Genomic DNA, 7,127 nt, shown 5'->3' with positions numbered 1-7,127 from the left:
GTGAAGCCTTCTCTTCCGCTTCAGGACCTGCTCACCAGGTTCCAGGGGACCAGCAGGGGCGTGTTGGTTGAAGAGCCTCTCTTGCTTTTCTCTCGCTTGAGCCAGACTCCTCTCCACACTCTCCTGTACCTTCTTGTACTGTAGACGCCGTTCCGTATCCCAGTCCGCATCTGGGGAGGTGTCCTCAGGTGTCAGGACTCCCATCTCCAGGTCTATAGGCAGCTTACCTGGTCTTGCTCGCATCAGGTAAGCCGGGGTGCAATTTGTAGCATTCACCGGGATATGGTTGTCCAAGTTAATCAGGTCTGGCAGCTTCTCCGGCCACAGGCTGCGTTCTTCCAGGGGCAACGTCTTGAGGAGATCAATGACGATATTGTTCATTTTCTCACACAGCCCGTTGGTTTGAGGGTGGTACGGCGTTGTCCGAATCTTCCTACAGCCGTAGAGGTTGTAGAACTCCTGGAAGACTTCCGCCTCAAACGCTGGACCTTGATCTGTCAAGACCTGTTCCGGATCCCCGTGTGGACGGCAGAAGTGTTGCTGGAAGGCTCTGGCCACTGTTTGGGCTGTCAGGTCTTTAACAGGAACCACCACCAGGAACCGGGAGTAATGGTCCACAATCGTGAGGGCATAGACGTAGCCGGACCGGCTTGGAGCCAACTTCACATTGTCCAGAGCTACTAGCTCAAGAGGCTGCCTGGTGACAATGGGCCTCAAGGGTGTCTTCTGGCTTCCTTCTGAGGTGGCATGGGCCGCAGTCCCTGCTCCACTTCTCTATGGCCCCTCTCATACCGATCCAGTAGAACCGCTCTCTCAGCAGGAACTCCAGTTTCTTCCACCCGAAGAGTCCCGCTCTGTCATGGTAGGCCTCCAGGACCATTGCTGCATCTTGCCTTGGGACCACTATCTGCCAGGTCAGCTCGTGTATCCGGTGGTTGACAAGCCTTCTGCACAGCTTGCCCTCGTAGAGGAATAGCCTGCTTTTCTCCTTCCATATCTGCTTGGCTTCATCTGGAGCGTCCGGGCCAGGGCTAGCATCTGCCTGGGTTAACAGGTCTTTCACCAGGCGAACTGCAGGGTCACTATCTTGCGTTTCAGCCCAGCCGTGGTGGGGTAAGGGGTTGAACATGACGGTGGTTAGGTCTTTGTCTCTTACCCGGTGAGAATACTGAGTGGCCCCATACCGGTGGAACGCAGGGAGCTCTACTTCCTCCAGCTCTTCCGAGTCTTCTTCTCCTTCAGGTAGGTGGGGCATTCTTGATAGGGCGTCTGCGTTGGTTCTGCCTGCCCGGTATTTGATGGTGAAGTCATAATTGGATAGCCGGGCCATCCACCGCTGTTCTAGGGCACCTAGTCTTGCATTGTCCAGGTGTGTCAGCGGGTTGTTGTCCATGTGCACAGTGAACTTTGCGGAGGCCAGGTAATGCTTAAACCGTTCTGTGATGGCCCACACCACTGCCAAGAATTCTAGCTTGAAGGAGCAGTAATTCTCCTGATTTCTTTCAGTGGGCCTCAGCTTCCGGTTGTCAGTACCGGTTTTGTGACAGTACGGCTCCCAGCCCCACATTACTGGGGTCTGTGTGGAGGATAAAAGGCTGGCCATAATCGGGGTAGGCCAGGATCTCATCCCCCGTGAGGGCCATCTTCAACTGGCGGAAGGACTCCTCTTCCGGCTTGTCCCACTTGAAGGGTGGCTTTTGACTTCTGGATTTGGATTGACCTATCAGGAGGTCCTGCATTGGAGCTGCCATCTTAGTGAACCCGGGGATAAACCTTCGGTAGTAGCCTACCAACCCGAGGAACTGCCTCACTTCTTTGATGTTTGAGGGGCTTGGCCAGCTCTTGATTACTGTGACCTTGTCGGGGTCGGGGCTACTCCTTCTGCACTCACCACGTGCCCTAGGTACTGGACCTTCGGTTTCAACAGGTGACACTTTGATGGTTTCACCTTCAGGCCATAGCCTGCCAGGGCTTCGAACACCTCTGCCAGGTGTTTTAGATGGTCCTCGTAGGTCTTCGAATAGACGATCACGTCATCCAGGTAAAGTAGGACCGTCTCGAAGTTTTGGTGCCCTAGACAGCATTCCATCAGCCTCTGGAAGGTCCCTGGTGCGTTGCAGAGCCCAAAGGGCATACAGTTGAATTTGCTCAATCCCATCGGGGTGGTGAAGGCGGTCTTCTCCTTGTCAGCCTCTGCCACAGGAACCTGCCAGTACCCGCTAGTAAGGTCCAAAGTGGAGAAGAAGTTAGCTGATTTTAGGGCTGCTAAAGACTCCTCTATCCTAGGTAACGGGTACGCGTCTTTATGGGTGATACGATTGATTTGTCTATAGTCCACGCACATTCTCATGGTACCGTCTTTCTTTTTACCAGAACCAAGGGGGCTTCCCAGGGGCTACAGCTATCTCTAATGACCCCAGCTTCTTTCTTTTCTCTCAGCATGCCCTTTGTGTTCTGATGATGTGCAGGGGGTACAGGTCTGTATCTCTCTTTTATTGGTGGGTGGCTCCCCGTGGGGATGTGGTGTTCTACTCCCTTTACTCCCCCGAAGTCTAGCGGGTGCTTACTAAAAATTCTCTCGCACTCCTGAACCACCCGCTAGACTCCTAGTTTTTGGTGCAGGGGAGTGGAGTCAGCACCCACATGGAGTTTCTGGCACCAGTCCTCCTTGTGTTTCTGGGAGCCATTACCCTCCACCGGGGGAGATGGAGGCAAGGGTTCCACGACCCTGATAGCATTGTGTTAGACGGCAAACAATTTGGCTAGTGTAGCGTACCGGGGCAAGTGTACTTCCCTTTCCCCGATATTTAAGATCCGGACGGGCACCCTTCCATGGCAGACATCAACCACCCCCCTGGCTGTCAAAATGGTGGGCCTGCTGTCTGAGTACACGGGTTCTACCATGGCTTGGTAGTCTCTCCCTCTTAACCTGATTGCAGTCCGACACCAGATCATCATTTCGCTTTTGGGAGGCATGGCAATGGGGAACGGGTCGCTCATCCTCACGCTACCGATCTCACCACCAGACAGTTCTACCTGTTGCCGTCTCATCAGGGCTCTTATCTCTTTCTGGAGGACCCTCTGTTGGCTGAAGCTCGCATTTATTGCCACCTGCTGCAAAATCACAATTACTTCTGAAAGACAGTTTTCAATCACATTAGTACCCAAGGTTATTTTAGGGTGACTTTCACGACGGTCAATGTCCACAATGATCACTCCCTGTGCCGGCAGTTCCACCTTACCAATCTTGATGGTCATCTCTCTGAACCCCACCTGCGGCATGGGTTGGCCATTGCTGGCGATGATGCTTAAGTCATCGTCTGGATAACGGGTTATATCCGCGTCACTCCAGTACCGCTTGAAAAGTACGTAGGGGATGGTAGTCATTTGGGACCCGGTGTCCAGCAGTGCACTCATGGGGATACCGTCCAGCACTATGGGTAAGACTGGGCGTCCCCCCACGTACTTATCACGCCAATTAGACGGGCCTGATGACCTTATGCCTGGGGGTTGGCCCTCTGCCCCAGGTCGGACCCATTTAAAGTACAGTACCTTGCTATGTGTCCTGGCTGACTGCAACGGCGGCAAATCGGCTGTCCATCCTCAGTGTAACGGTCGGCGGGCCTCCCTCTGAACGACGGGATCCTCCTCTGTCGACGCCACGGGACATTCTCCGGCCTGGAAGCCAGTTTGATTGGTCTTGACGGTTCCACCTGCAACGACTGTACGGTCCTGGTCAGTGCAGCCACACTCTTTGTTAGCTCTTGGACCTGATGGTGCAGGTTTGCAGGCTGGGATGGATTTAGGGCCTGTGCATCAGCCCCCACAAGGTCTGTGGGGTAGGGCGCCGCCCCCCTGGTGGTAAGAGATGGCAGGCGCCGGGAAGCTACAGTGCCACCTGGTGTGGGTTCTCGAAGCACCCGGATGGCCCTATCCTTGAACTGCGCAAAAGTCAGATCGGGGTTCTGTAGGGCCTTAAGGCGCTGCTGGGTTCTGTGGGCGCTGGACAGCAGACCTTCTATGAACTGGTCAGTCAACAGTTTATCAGTGTCCTGCATGCTGCTTGGGTCAGCTTGCTTTATTGCTCCCAGAGCTTCTTGCAGGTTCAAGGCATAGTCTCTGATACTATCCTGGGCTCGCTGCTTACAGCCATAGAACAGCATTTTGATTTCTGCTGAGGTACGGGTATCAAAGGTACTCCGCAGCCGGGTCAGAATGTCCTTTACAGTCCTTTTCTCCTCATCTGACCATGATTTCACTTCCCGCTGGGCTGCACCGGTTAGCTGCCCAGTCAGAATGCTCACTTTCTGTTCTTCTGTCAGGGGATAAACTTTAAATAGACTGTGCAGTCTTTCCTTAAAGTCAGTTAACGTATGGGGGTCCCCTGAGTATTGGGGCAGCCAGGCTGCTCCGGGGATGTAGGGCATAGAGAACGGTATCACCGCTGCTGCAGCCACGCTGGTGGTAGAAGGTCCCTCCGCGTCCGTCATCTTTCCCCCCCCTAGTTAAGTGTGGCCTACCTTCCATTGATCCTCTTCTGTAGGCCGCGGCTCCGCTGATGCTGCTCCGGGCGAGGACCTTGCGTCGCGTCCTGGTGACGTCAGCATCGCTCTCGCTCCTTCCAGGACCTTGCGCAGCGTCGGTGCGTAGGGCAGGGCTTCAGGTCTCGCGCGGTTTGGATGTCCACGCCCCTCTTCTTCCCGTGCGGCGTCCCGAATATGGCGTCCGATGGCGGGAAAATGGCTGAAGATGGCGGGAAAATGGCTGAAGATGGCGGGAAACGACTGAAGATGGCAGGAAATCTCTTTTTAAGGTATGTGTACAGTCTTTTTCAGGCACGCAATACCCGTTTGTGGCGGGTTGGTCACAATCCTGCTGACTACGCCAAAAGCTGACTCGCCCCCTGGGCCGTGGGGCACCCGGGACCGGGCTTCAGTGCAATGTTGGGGGTAGTAGTGGCAACCCGATCCCGTGGCTCAGGGTGGTCAGACCAAATGCTGTGGGAGTCTATTTGTAGGGTTTTGAATGTCCGACTACGCCACCCGTGGATTGCGGTCAGGGATGACCGCCGCTGCAAGGCAGACCGCTGAGGCTGATGTTGGTATGCAGCACAGGGATAGGATAACTCCCCACGGGAAGAGTGTAGCCTCAGGGCAGTGTAATAGGATGCTGGGGGTGATGGTGCAGGCCGCAATAATAAGGGTTCAGAGTCTGCTTCAAACAGTCCAGGGTCTTTATTGTAGTCAGTACTAATGACCCAACAGGAGTACAAGGTAGGAATGGGCCTGGGTGTCTGAGAGCATTCGGGCAAGCCCCACTGGTCAGGGTGAGTGTGTAGGCCTATCGTTCTCTCTCTGCCCTTGCTGACTATCCCCCTTTTCGTGGTGTGATAGCCCACGTCCCTGAGCTTGCCGTGTACTTCGCCTGTATGACTTGCGACTCGGGCCTTAGGTACCTGTTGCTTCTCTGTGCTGTACTGGTCCCTCTGTGTGGCGGAGCCTACAGGCTTCTTAGGCCAAGGGACCTCAAATCCCTTGCGGGTTGGTTATCTGCTGCAGGGCTTGCAACCCTGACAGCCTCGGACCCCAGTGTCCGGTTGTGTAGTTCTCTCTCAGCCACGACCGGCTCTCGTCGCCTCTGTCCCTGGCTTGCTGTTCCTCCTCTGCCTCCCGGACTCCTCAGCTGCTGCTGACCTGTCCCTTTCCTCTGGGAACCCTTCTGGATGCTTCAGAAGTGGGTCCTGGTCTCTCTAACCCTGCCCTCAGTTCCAGTTTTTATAGGGGCAGCCTGCTCCCCCTACTGGCCTGGGACAGGAGGTGCTGCATGCTAATGGTCCCTGACCAAGGAACCTCCCTCCTGCTCTCAGACACAGCCTTTAATATTTGTGGAATCCAGGCCTGGGGTGACACACATGTAATGTGTTCCTGACCTGGAAACTCCTGTTTTGCTCCCAGACATGGTATTACTACCACTGTGGCAACCAGACCCTCCGGGATGCCACACACACATCTCCACATTTGTGCAGTGACTGTGGCCGGTCTCGGAGAGCAGACAAGGCAGCCGCCCCTTTCCCGTCTCCACATGAAGTGCGCCATTGCAGCCTAGTCCAGGGGCGTTGCCTCCTCCCCATGCTCTTTCCTTCTTGGCCACCACCATCTTCCGCGTCTGTGTCTCCCTCTTACACACAGCCATGTTTTTTTGGCCTCCGCCATACTGTCCAGCGAACATAGTGGTACCCAACAGACGTTGGCAGCCGCATCTGTCCCCTTTTCTCTCCCACTCCCTGTCACTGCACTCCCGCCGGTCATTCACCTGAGGACCACATGGTGATGAAGAACTTTCCCTCCAGCGTCTTGATCTGCACCTGCTTCTGCTCCCATTTGCGGCCTGTGGCCTCGGCGCCGCTCAGTAACCCGCCGCTGCTCTTCTTGCTGCTGCCGCCATTCATCATCCCCCGGCCGCCGTCACCAGCATCGATGCACTTGTCGTCCCTGCTCAGGGTTGATACCGGGATGACGGTCTGGTCCTCATCGTAGCGGTCATCCCCCAGCTGGTCAGAGTCATCGCCACCTACCACCTCCTCCTAGGTCTGCACCAGGATTACCTCCTGGGGGTGGTGCGCGTCCGGGCATACCGCACTATCTGGCACCACTTTGTTGGACACTGTGTCTTCCAAGGCGCCGTAGTGCACTATGCACATGGGCTAAGATGGTGGCGGAGTGGTTTTAATCTGTAGGTTTCCTGTCCTTTGGTGCGGATCCTCTCTCTCTCTCGTACGGTACCGTCGTGGATTCTGGAAAATCAAATTACCGGTAAATAATTATCATTTTTTAATATTTATTTCTGCCTCCCCCCAGGGGGCAATGTTCACTGTACTCACAGGGTTACCGTTAAATCCTGGCTGTCATGCAGGCTCCATCAATAGCTGTCTACGTGTCCTCCCTCTTGCTCCATCAATAGCTGTCTACGTGTCCTCCCTCTTGCTCCATCAATAGCTGTCTACATGTCCTCCCTCTTGCTCCATCAATAGCTGCCTTTGTGTCCTCCCTCTTGCTCCATCAATAGCGGTCTACGTGTCCTCCCTCTTGCTCCATCAATAGCTGTCTACGTGTCCTCCCTCTTGCTCC

Source organism: Phyllobates terribilis, unplaced genomic scaffold, assembly GCF_046119375.1.
Source record: "Phyllobates terribilis strain yellow unplaced genomic scaffold, ASM4611937v1 Scaffold_12__6_contigs__length_324123572, whole genome shotgun sequence".
NCBI lineage: Eukaryota > Metazoa > Chordata > Amphibia > Anura > Dendrobatidae > Phyllobates > Phyllobates terribilis.
Note: the sequence above shows the minus strand (reverse complement) of the source record.